We start from the raw sequence: 12,490 nt of genomic DNA, 5'->3' as shown, positions 1-12,490 counted from the left end.
CAAAAATCGATGGTGATTTCCGTAGGATTTTTTGCCTTGACGAATGAGACCCATTTTCTTCAGGATGATTCGTATTGCCGTCGTGTGGATTCGGTCTTGTATTCCTCGAGGAAGTCTAGACTTTTCTTCGAGATCCCAAACCTTTTCTTCACGGCTAGGGAGAGAAAATCATGAGATGAAGGTCCTTGACTTTCGATGATGAAGCGGAGACAGTCGACTTCTGTACTTGCTGGGAGAGAACTGGGCCTGGGAGAGGGATCAGCTTGGGTTGTAGCTCCAGGACTAGGGGGTACCAGTTGCTCCGGGGCCACTTGGGTGCCACTAGGGCCGCTGTTCCTTTGAAGGTTCTCAGTTTGGAGAGGACTTTTAGCAGGAGGTTGGTGGGAGGGAACAGGTAGATCCTGGACCATCTGTTCCAATCCAGGGACATGGCGTCCACTGCTTCTGCCTTGGGGTCCTCGTACGGGGCCACATATCGAGGAAGTTGATTGTTGTCGCTCGTTGCGAAGAGATCGATCTGGAGTTCTGGGACTTGGTGAGAGATGAAGGAGAAGGATCTTGCGTCTAGAGACCATTCCGACTCTATCGGGCTTGTTCGAGATAGAGCGTCCGCCGTCACGTTGCGGAATCCTTGTAGGTGAACTGCAGACAGGTGCCATTTCTTCTTCTCTGCCAGACGGAAGATTGTTAGAAGCACCTGATTTATCTGGGGCGATCTTGAGCCTTGGTGATTGAGACATCGAACTACCACCGAGTTGTCCAGGGTCAGACGAATATGGATCAAGGGAGGCGGGGAGAGTTTCTTCAGAGTTAGAAGGACCGCCATGGCCTGCAAGATGTTGATGTGAAACGTCTTGAATAGGGGAGACCATGTTCCTTGAGCCTGTTTTTGGTGGGAGTGACCTCCCCAACCCTCCAGCGAAGCGTCCGTGTGGATGTTGAGTGATGGAGGTGGGTGTTGAAGAGGGATGGACCTTTTCAGGGCCTTTGCTTCCGACCACGGCTTTAGGAGCAGCTGAAGTCTGTTTGGGAGCCGTCTCTTGAGGTCTCTTCGAGCGATGGATGCGGAACGTCTCCAGACTCCCGCGGCATCCTTTAGCTGTGCACGTAGCACTGGGTTTGTCACTGAGGCGAACTGTAGAGAGCCTAGAACTCGTTCCTGCTGACGTCTTGAGATCCGTTTGGATATCAGCAGTCGCTTGACAGACCCTGCTATTTCCTTCCTTTTCTTCTGGGGGATGGAAAGGCGGTGTGACTGAAGGTTCCACTGGATTCCTAACCATTGGAACTTCTGAGCTGGAGAGAGGCAAGATTTCTTCGCGTTTATCTTGAATCCCAGGTGTTCTAGGAACTGGGTAACTTTGTTGCAGGATCTTAAACAATCCTCGGGCGATGGAGCCCAGACCAGCCAGTCGTCGAGGTAGGCCATCACCTGGACGCCTCGGAGGCGAAGCTGTTGAACGATGGCGTCTGCCAGCTTTGTGAAGATCCGAGGGGCCACGTTGAGGCCGAAGGGCATGGCCCTGAAGGCGTAGCTTTTCCTTTGGAGTCGAAATCCTAGGTAGGAGGAAGCGTGGTGGTTCATTGGAACGTGCCAGTAGGCATCCGCCAGGTCTATGGAGACCGTGTAGGAACCTTGAGGCAGAAGGGTCCTTATCTGTTGAAGAGTCAGCATCATGAACTTGTTGTTCGCTATGAACTTGTTGAGGGGGGATAAGTCTAGAATGACTCTGAGTTTGTCGGAGTCCTTCTTGGGGACGCAAAACAGTCTCCCTTGGAACCTGGTTGACTTTACCCTCCTTATCACCTTCTTGTTCAAGAGATCTAGGACATATTCTTCCAGAAGGGGGGTTGATTGTTGGAAGAATTGCTGGAAGGTTGGGGGTGGTTGAGTCCAACTCCAGCCTAGACCCTTCTTGACGATGCTGTGTGCCCAGGGATCGAAGGTCCAACGATCCTGGAATTGGCGGAGTCTTCCTCCCACCGGAAGCACTTCATTGCTTCTGGTGTCCCGAGGTTTTACTGCCTCGGCCGCTAGCTCCCCTTCCTCCTCTGCCTCTGGAAGGACGGCGAGATGCGTCTCTGCCTGCACCTCTGTTTGAGCCTCTACCTTTGGGACGAAAGGTAGTTGACTGTTGCTCGAAAGCAGGGGTGAAAACCGGCGACTGTGACAAGACCGGTTGGGTGACCAGCTGAAAGGTCTGCTGTGGCTGAGCTGCCACTTGGGGAGTAGCGGGTCCCGGAAACTGCCGTCTGTTGACGTTGCTGGGGTTTCGGCTTGGAGGATTTCCTCTTAGGCTGAGGGCCGTCGTCCTGAGAGGATTTCCTTTTCTTCGACATGCCCCACTTGTGGAGAAGGTTCCTGTTCTCCGTGGCGGCCTTGTCGGTGATCTCTTTCACAAGGGAGGAGGGAAAGAGGTGCTTACCCCAGATGTTGGAGGAAATCAGCCTCCGGGGTTCGTGTCTCACTGTGGCACTGGAGAACACGAATTCACGACAGGCTCTACGAGCCTTCATGAAGCTGTACAGGTCTTTTACTACGGTCGCCAAATGTGTTTTGGCGAGCACCATGTAGTAGTCAGGGACTCTAGTGTCACCGGCCATGACGTCGAGCTGTACCTGGAGGGACATGGATGCGGCGAGCCTTTCCTTCGTGTCATGTTCCCGACGAAGGAGATGGTCATTAAGTTTCGGGAGGTCTTCGTTAAACTGACGGCCAGGTACGTCAGGTTCTAGTTTCCCTACCACGAATGTATGCTGGACATCTTTCCAGTGTCGAACATCGGGGGGAGTAATCAGGGAGAAGGGTCTGCACTCCTCCAGTGCAGGGCAAGGTTTTCCTTCTTCCTTGTGTACCGCAGCGAAGGCCTTTTCCAAGAAGGGGAGGGTCGCATCGTCTGGTGCGACGTAGGTAGGGTGCTTCTTGCTAAGCGCCGGAAGTTTTGAGCAGGTAAAACCCCTACTTTTTACTGTATTGGCCAGCATAGCCTGGGCCTTCGGGAGATCGAACACAATCACCTCCTTCGGTTCGGTCTCTTCTTTAGAGGCAGGTTCGGATCGAAGTCGGACGTAACAGTCCGGATAAGCCTCAAAATTCGGGAAGAATTCCACTTCTTCCAGGACAATCGAGCCGATCTTCTCACTGATGAAGATCCTGCCTGTTGTAATTGGCATGTGCTCGGCATACCTCCAGGGGTTGGCGTCCGAGCATGCCGGGAGGTCCTTAACCGAAATCCTTTTCGGCTGCTTTGAACTTCCCATGGTCCTGATGTATTCGTTTGTCTCACGGAGTTTCTTGTCCATGAGAGCTTCGAGCATTCGGAACATCTCCTGGGCGCTGGATGGGATGGGGTCCGGGGTTGTGGAGGTAGACGGGAGTGATACGTCCGTCAGTGTAGGAGTCGGTGTGGGGGTGGAAGGTGGAGCGACCTCCTGCTCCGACTCAGTGTATTCCACTTGGTCTTCCTCATAGTCCAGTTCTTCGGCCATGAGGTTCCTCTCCGTGTTCTCCGACACTTCCGACATACGTTCCGCGTTGTCGGTATCCAGACGGCACTCGTGCATGGACTGGGCCATAACTACATCAGGTTCCACCGTTATCTGGACGGTGGGGATCTGATCCTTGGGGACCACAGAGTCTGGGGATGCCTTCGGGAAAAGCAAGGCCCTCAAGTCTTCGGTGGCAAGGTATGGTCCGGTGGCGTTCTTCTGGAAGCTACGCACCCACTTGCGTAGCTTCTCTCGAGAAGCGTCCCTAACCTCCGCTGAGGGAGGATTATTGAACGCCTCGACCAGGCGGTCCTTGCAGACTGTACAGTTCTGCGGGTCCCAAAACTTCAGATCGCCTTTCTTGTTGGCGCAAGGGGCGTGGGTCCTACACGCCGTGTGCCCGTAAAAGTGCGGGCGCTTCACTCCACAGAAGCCGTGGTCGCATTTCACGTACTCCTCCTGTAAGAGAAAGAGAACATGAGTATGGGGAAGTCATATTAATGACTTATATTCTAAAGTTAAATATTAAAATGTTAATTTTTAACTTAATCTTAAGTGAAATAAACATTGTGATGTTTGAGAGTGGAGCGGGAAATGAAGTAGATAGACACATACTCCGTGTAACCCGCCCAGCTGGTTACCGTAACCTTATCCATAGGCAATTTGTTTGTGACCGAGGACACAGGGTAGAATTCTCCATAGATTGCCAGGGAGGCAAAGGAATTCTAGAAGGAATTGCCAAGGATATAAAACTGGGACGGAGACCACTCAGACCATTGAATTGGGGATGAAGAAAAACCCCATAGGGTAACGGTTTCCGGCAACCAGCCGTGCTAAGATACACACAGCATGGTGGAAAATTGTGATATGCAAGAAGACAGCACGGTTACTAATAGAACGGTAAGACAATACATATCTATTTATGTAGTCAAACCATCTGGTTGCAAGGTAGGGCTATCAGCATTGTGTTGGTAGCTAGGAGAAGGAGTGCAGGTCTTTTGGCGCCTCCAGAATGCGCCGGCAGACCGTCGGAACGCCGGAGGCCGCTCAAGCAGAGTTTCTGGCATTAGGGAAGACAAACAGAGAAGTCAAGAGTAATGCCAGGATGGCGGCCGCCGGTACAACGGCGGAGGCTCCGGCAGCCGAAGGTTGCCGGCTTGGTGACAGGGACAAGGGTGAGCTACAGCAGAAACGGACTGCCGGCAATGGATGCCGGAAATGGATGCCGGCACGCCGGGGGTCGGTCCGATGGACGGACGACCGAAGGAAGGAGGTATAAGGGTAGGCCATCGGCTGCACGCCGACGGGAGGCGGCAGCCCTCCGGCACACGGAGGGCTGTCGGCCACGGGGGGCAAGGAAGGAGTCACCAAGGAGGGAGGTCGGTATCGCCGACAGTAGAGGCGGCAAGGGACCGGCACCAGGACAGTGAAAGAGACAGAAGGAGGGATGTAGGAGTACGGACACGAACCCCAAGACATCCCACCTGAATGGGGGTACCCATGATAGGGGCTAGCCCTATCACCCAGTGGCAGGGAGCCGCAGGCGGCCGGGAGCCAGTGTAGCCCAAGGGAGGGCTAGGGAACACCCAAGAGGGGGAGAACCCCTGCGGACAAAACGCATCCAGTGGCTAACCCCATAGGACACTATGAAGGGTATATGTACCAGAGCGGCCTGCACACAGGGACTCAAGGTAGCCCTATCACTCCACCCTAAGGAGGAGTTGTAGGACAGGGGACAGATGGGTATAGGCTAACCTAAGTATAGGCTAGGCCATACAAGAGATAGGTGGGGAGGGGAGAAGAGGAAGGGTCTTCCATAGGGGAGGTTCTGTACCAAAACGGCCACCAAGGAAGGGAGGACGCTCCCTAGCCTAAGGTAGGCAGCCTAGCTGAGAACGGTGCTTGGGTACCGTTTCAAGCAAGGCACAGAACTATCTCCCCCCAAGCCTAACCTAGAGCAGGGATATTACGCCCTGAACCAGGAAGGTTGGAAGACGTATCGCTATTGCAGGGAAGGTCGGAAACCTAGCCTCAGCAATAGAGGAAGGGCAGGCCGTTCCTCATTCTCGGACGCAACCCTAAGGGGGGATCATTCCCTTAGGGAGGACAGAGAAGCGATAGATACTCTGATATGAGCTTGATCCCCTTACGTGGTAGGGGGAGCAAGGCTACAGAGGGAATGCCCTAAGGCAGGGGGTGAAGGGAGCATATAGGGGTCCTACATTTAGGTTAGGTAAGAAAGGCACACTATCAAACCTATCCCCTATATGGTCCCTGAAGGCGAAAACACTGGCATCACAGTAAACAGTATCATAAAATAATGCCACTATCTTCATAACTAAACCTAGGATCACTGTAATATATCATGCATGAACACTGATGATAGGCACTCTGGCCTAGGGGCTAGGCTAGCGATCTGGTATGGGGTCAGGCAATGACCGATAAAAGAGCGTCAAAACACGATATATAAAGTTCCTAGCTATGAAGACTAAATAACTAATAGTATCGATTAGTTAATAAGGCCGGAGAAGCTGTTGAGGCTAGCTAAATAAGGCATGCAAGACAACAGCGACTCCATAAAATGGCGGGTCCGGTAGCAGCACAGCTCTGCCAAAAAACATAAAATATCTCGAAAAGTAAAAGTTACTTTACGGTCAGAGCTTATTTAAACAATACTGGAACCTTGTACTCAACTTTCCAGAAGAAGGCGAGGCCGAGGGTAGAGACATGGCTAAGATGCAAGTCGATAAAGTAAGCACAGGGAAAATCCGTCTTAGTAAGGCAAGCTACTATGCGAAGGATGAGGACGGACGTGACGTCATTTAGCAATGGCGCCCGTTTGTTTACGTCTCGAGTACCAAAAGTAGCCACGGACGAGATTAGCTGTGGAACGGCTCCCCAGCTATTCTCCGCCCCTACACATCGAAGTGTTAACTCTATGTGGGGTGCAGATAGCTATGTGGCGCGTTAATACATGCGTCCCCTGTTGATATACGATGTCTTAAAGGGAAACCTTTAGGATACTCGCTCCAGAAGTTAGAATTCTGTGATAACCTGTGGTTAAATTCTCTGGGAATATCTAGTAGTTATTTACCCAAGGAAGCTACCAAAAAGGAACCTTCCATCAGGACGCCATGGCTTGAGCCCCAAAAAAAAGTATGATTGTAAGTAGATCAAGGACGGTGGCTCCTCAACATCCGGATCTCGGTATTGATAATGTTTCTTTAAATTTGTATGGTTCTTTTAAAATTTTAGGCGTGATTCTCGACAGCAAATTTACTTTTGAGAAACACATTAGGTCTGTGTCTTCTTCAATTGCACAAAAAATTGGCTTATTGAGAAAGTCTTAAAAGATTTTCGGTGATCAATGTATTCTGAAGAAATGTTTTAATTCTTTCATTCTACCTTGTTTTGAGTATTGTTCTCCTTTCTGGTGTTCAGCTGCTGATTCTTATCTTAATTTGTTGGACAGAAACTTACGGTCTATTAAATTTCTTATTCTTGATCTAGATATTAATCTTTAGCACCGTCGTTCAATTTGTTCATTATGCATGTTGCATAAGATTTTTCATAACTCAGACCATCCTTTACATTCAGATCTCCCTGGACAATTCTATCCTCTTCGTAATACTAGGCAGGCAGTTAATTCTAGTAGCCAGGCCTTCTGCATCATGAGGCTCAATACTACACAGTATCCTAGAAGTTTTATTCCAGCTGTTACCAAGTTGCGGAATGATCTTCCTAATCGGGTAGTTGAATCAGTAGAACTTCAAAAGTTCAAAGTTGGAGCAAATGTTTTTATGTTGACCAGGCTGACAATAGTCTTTTTATAGTTTATATATGTCATATCTGTTTTTGACGTTGTTAATAGTTTGTTTAGGACATATCTGTTTTGACGTTGTTACTGTTTTTAGAATGATTTATTGTTAATTTATTCTCATCATTTATTTATTTCCTTATTTCCTTTCCTCACTGGGCTATTTTTCCCTATTGGAGTCCTTGGGCTTAAAGCATCTTGCTTTTCCAACTAGGGTTGTAGCTTGGCTATTAATGATAATAATAATTGATTCATTGAAAAAGTAGCTAATGATTTGTAAAACAAATCTAATTGCTGTAAATAAGATTTTGTCTTAGTTGATCAGTTCTTTATCCAAGTATTTTATAAAGAGATGGTGCAATTATTATAAAGAGATGGTGCAATTATAAATTGTAAAGTAGCTGGGGGCAAATAACTGTACATCTATGGGTAAGCTATTTAGGAATGACGTATTTATGCCGAGCAGAAATTAAATTAATTTTTTCAGTTTCTTCTGTATTTTCTAAGTTAAGGATCTAATTTTTATAAGTTAGGATATGGTTGTTATTGTCTCAATGCAATTAACATGTATCTATGATAAATTGAATTATTTTGTTTAAAATTAAATAGGTTTTAAGTTTTTTTTTTGTGAAGATTAATTTCGCACTACAGTGATGTACTTAACAAAAGCAAAATATTCTGAAAGTTTAACATTAAGGAATGAACTGCCAGTTTTTCAGATGAAAGTATTGACTTTAGAAATAGAAATCACCTGCATCTTGAGTTCTAACATTGTTGCTGGAATAGGTAACTTTCTCAGTCCAATCAATCGTTTCATTCTTGATGTCTCAAGCTGTTAATGAACCTTACTTTTGTTAGCATTTTACATATTTGAAGTTTTTCTTTTATAATATATTTTGTTGGAGTCCTGTTTTCATAGAATTTTGTCCAGCTGCTCTCTTTATGCCCTGTCATGCAGATATGTTTTGTTCGTTAAGCCTACCTTTCTGGTGCATTATTTTGTTATAACTTGGAGTTGTAAGGGTTTGTTGTGCATTTCAATCATATTTTGACATTTCTATAAGTTTCTATACCCAGCCATACGTTAGTAGTTTAGTGGCCATCAATTTTACAATAATGTACTTCCCTTCAAGTGTGGTTTAGTCCTCCATTTGGTTTGTCTTGTTTTGTCCTGCACTTCAGTCTTTCGGCTTTTTCATACCTAAATATTGTAGGTCATGGTGTCCATAACTTACAGCTTTATACCATTCATCTTTGTACTGTATTGTCACTAATAAGCTGTATTATTTTCTTGTCCTTCCATTCTTTTGTTTCTTTGGAATGACCCTCGTTAGTATAGTATTGTCAGGGTCTATGTCGATTGATTTAGCATAATTTACATACAAACAAGAAGTCTTTGAATGTCTACTATTCCATGTGATATGCCAGGAATGGTGTCAATAGAAACAGAACCTTTCAACTTTACAAACAAGAAGTCTGAAATGTCTACTATTCCATGTGATATTATGCCAGGAATGGTGTCAATAGAAACAGGTTCTTTCAACTTCCTGTGATATTATGCCAGGAATGGTGTCAATAGAAACAGGTTCTTTCAACTTCCTAAGCAATTTCTTTCATTTAGTTAAGCAGTTCCAACTAGCTAATATTAGTTCCCTAAATGTGTCCAGTTCCTGTTTATATCTTGCTTTTGATTTCAGATCATAAGGAAGCTGTGTGATTATGGAAAGATAAGAACATATCTTGCGAAGAATTGTCATACAGGGTACAAGTAACATTGCAGACTTTAGCAAATTTTTTTCAAGCTAGTCGACAATTATGGCTCCTTTAAATATATATATATATATATATATGTGTGTGTGTGTGTGTGTGTGTGTGTGTACGCTTGTGTATGTGTATGTGCGGAAAGGGTTATATATATATATATATATATATATATATATATATATATATATATATATATATATGTGTGTGTGTGTGTGTGTGTGTGTGTGTTGTGTATGTGTGTGCGTGTGTGTGTATGTGCGTGTGTGTGTTACGGCCTACGGAGAGGATATTATCGTGCAAGGTTGCCAGCGCTCGCCACCCACGCTAACTCTTAACGTTGGTGTTGGCAACATTTTAAGTGTTATTAATCCTGCTTCAAAATTATGCTTGATTAAAATTTGATATTACAAGCCATTATCTCCTGATATATTAAACGTAATTAACGCAATGGGACAATGAGGTAAAAACATATTAGTTTGAAACTTGACATTAGTGTGAGTATTTTCTTTTGGCGAAATTGGAGATTACAACATTCGCCAAAAATAATGTTGATGAGAGAGAGAGAGAGAGAGAGAGAGAGAGAGAGAGAGAGGATATTATCATTTTCCAATGGAAAATAAATTTTCCAATGGAAAATAAATTTTCCAATGGAAAATAAATTTTCCAATGGAAAATAAATTTTCCAATGGAAAATAAATTTTCCAATGGAAAATAAATTTTCCAATGGAAAATAAATTTTCCAATGGAAAATAAATTTTCCAATGGAAAATAAATTTTCCAATGGAAAATAAATTTTCCAATGGAAAATAAATTTTCCAATGGAAAATAAATTTTCCAATGGAAAATAAATTTTCCAATGGAAAATAAATTTTCCAATGGAAAATAAATTTTCCAATGGAAAATAAATTTTCCAATGGAAAATAAATTTTCCAATGGAAAATAAATTTTCCAATGGAAAATAAATTTTCCAATGGAAAATAAATTTTCCAATGGAAAATAAATTTTCCAATGGAAAATAAATTTTCCAATGGAAAATAAATTTTCCAATGGAAAATAAATTTTCCAATGGAAAATAAATTTTCCAATGGAAAATAAATTTTCCAATGGAAAATAAATTTTCCAATGGAAAATAAATTTTCCAATGGAAAATAAATTTTCCAATGGAAAATAAATTTTCCAATGGAAAATAAATTTTCCAATGGAAAATAAATTTTCCAATGGAAAATAAATTTTCCAATGGAAAATAAATTTTCCAATGGAAAATAAATTTTCCAATGGAAAATAAATTTTCCAATGGAAAATAAATTTTCCAATGGAAAATAAATTTTCCAATGGAAAATAAATTTTCCAATGGAAAATAAATTTTCCAATGGAAAATAAATTTTCCAATGGAAAATAAATTTTCCAATGGAAAATAAATTTTCCAATGGAAAATAAATTTTCCAATGGAAAATAAATTTTCCAATGGAAAATAAATTTTCCAATGGAAAATAAATTTTCCAATGGAAAATAAATTTTCCAATGGAAAATAAATTTTCCAATGGAAAATAAATTTTCCAATGGAAAATAAATTTTCCAATGGAAAATAAATTTTCCAATGGAAAATAAATTTTCCAATGGAAAATAAATTTTCCAATGGAAAATAAATTTTCCAATGGAAAATAAATTTTCCAATGGAAAATAAATTTTCCAATGGAAAATAAATTTTCCAATGGAAAATAAATTTTCCAATGGAAAATAAATTTTCCAATGGAAAATAAATTTTCCAATGGAAAATAAATTTTCCAATGGAAAATAAATTTTCCAATGGAAAATAAATTTTCCAATGGAAAATAAATTTTCCAATGGAAAATAAATTTTCCAATGGAAAATAAATTTTCCAATGGAAAATAAATTTTCCAATGGAAAATAAATTTTCCAATGGAAAATAAATTTTCCAATGGAAAATAAATTTTCCAATGGAAAATAAATTTTCCAATGGAAAATAAATTTTCCAATGGAAAATAAATTTTCCAATGGAAAATAAATTTTCCAATGGAAAATAAATTTTCCAATGGAAAATAAATTTTCCAATGGAAAATAAATTTTCCAATGGAAAATAAATTTTCCAATGGAAAATAAATTTTCCAATGGAAAATAAATTTTCCAATGGAAAATAAATTTTCCAATGGAAAATAAATTTTCCAATGGAAAATAAATTTTCCAATGGAAAATAAATTTTCCAATGGAAAATAAATTTTCCAATGGAAAATAAATTTTCCAATGGAAAATAAATTTTCCAATGGAAAATAAATTTTCCAATGGAAAATAAATTTTCCAATGGAAAATAAATTTTCCAATGGAAAATAAATTTTCCAATGGAAAATAAATTTTCCAATGGAAAATAAATTTTCCAATGGAAAATAAATTTTCCAATGGAAAATAAATTTTCCAATGGAAAATAAATTTTCCAATGGAAAATAAATTTTCCAATGGAAAATAAATTTTCCAATGGAAAATAAATTTTCCAATGGAAAATAAATTTTCCAATGGAAAATAAATTTTCCAATGGAAAATAAATTTTCCAATGGAAAATAAATTTTCCAATGGAAAATAAATTTTCCAATGGAAAATAAATTTTCCAATGGAAAATAAATTTTCCAATGGAAAATAAATTTTCCAATGGAAAATAAATTTTCCAATGGAAAATAAATTTTCCAATGGAAAATAAATTTTCCAATGGAAAATAAATTTTCCAATGGAAAATAAATTTTCCAATGGAAAATAAATTTTCCAATGGAAAATAAATTTTCCAATGGAAAATAAATTTTCCAATGGAAAATAAATTTTCCAATGGAAAATAAATTTTCCAATGGGAAAATAAATTTTCCAATGGGAAAATAAATTTTCCAATGGGAAAATAAATTTTCCAATGGGAAAATAAATTTTCCAATGGGAAAATAAATTTTCCAATGGGAAAATAAATTTTCCAATGGGAAAATAAATTTTCCAATGGAAAATAAATTTTCCAATGGGAAAATAAATTTTCCAATGGGAAAATAAATTTTCCAATGGAAAATAAATTTTCCAATGGGAAAATAAATTTTCCAATGGGAAAATAAATTTTCCAATGGAAAATAAATTTTCCAATGGGAAAATAAATTTTCCAATGGGAAAATAAATTTTCCAATGGAAAATAAATTTTCCAATGGGAAAATAAATTTTCCAATGGAAAATAAATTTTCCAATGGAAAATAAATTTTCCAATGGGAAAATAAATTTTCCAATGGGAAAATAAATTTTCCAATGGGAAAATAAATTTTCCAATGGGAAAATAAATTTTCCAATGGGAAAATAAATTTTCCAATGGAAAATAAATTTTCCAATGGAAAATAAATTTTCCAATGGAAAATAAATTTTCCAATGGAAAATAAATTTTCC

General features: G+C 40.7%; 1 long non-coding RNA gene across 3 annotated transcripts in view; it reads left to right on the top strand.

Moving 5' to 3' along the window:
• Positions 1–9,136, top strand: part of LOC137658574 (uncharacterized) — a 139,214-nt gene extending 130,078 nt beyond the window's left edge. For all 3 annotated transcript variants that reach the window (XR_011047377.1, XR_011047378.1, XR_011047376.1), the window contains one exon: positions 9,004–9,136. This is a non-coding gene — a long non-coding RNA (uncharacterized lncRNA). The remainder of the gene's footprint in view (positions 1–9,003) is intronic.
• The last annotated feature ends 3,354 nt before the right edge of the window (positions 9,137–12,490 follow it).

This window comes from Palaemon carinicauda, chromosome 19 (assembly GCF_036898095.1).
Source record: "Palaemon carinicauda isolate YSFRI2023 chromosome 19, ASM3689809v2, whole genome shotgun sequence".
NCBI lineage: Eukaryota > Metazoa > Arthropoda > Malacostraca > Decapoda > Palaemonidae > Palaemon > Palaemon carinicauda.
Note: the sequence above shows the minus strand (reverse complement) of the source record. Positions and strands in the feature narration are given on the sequence as shown.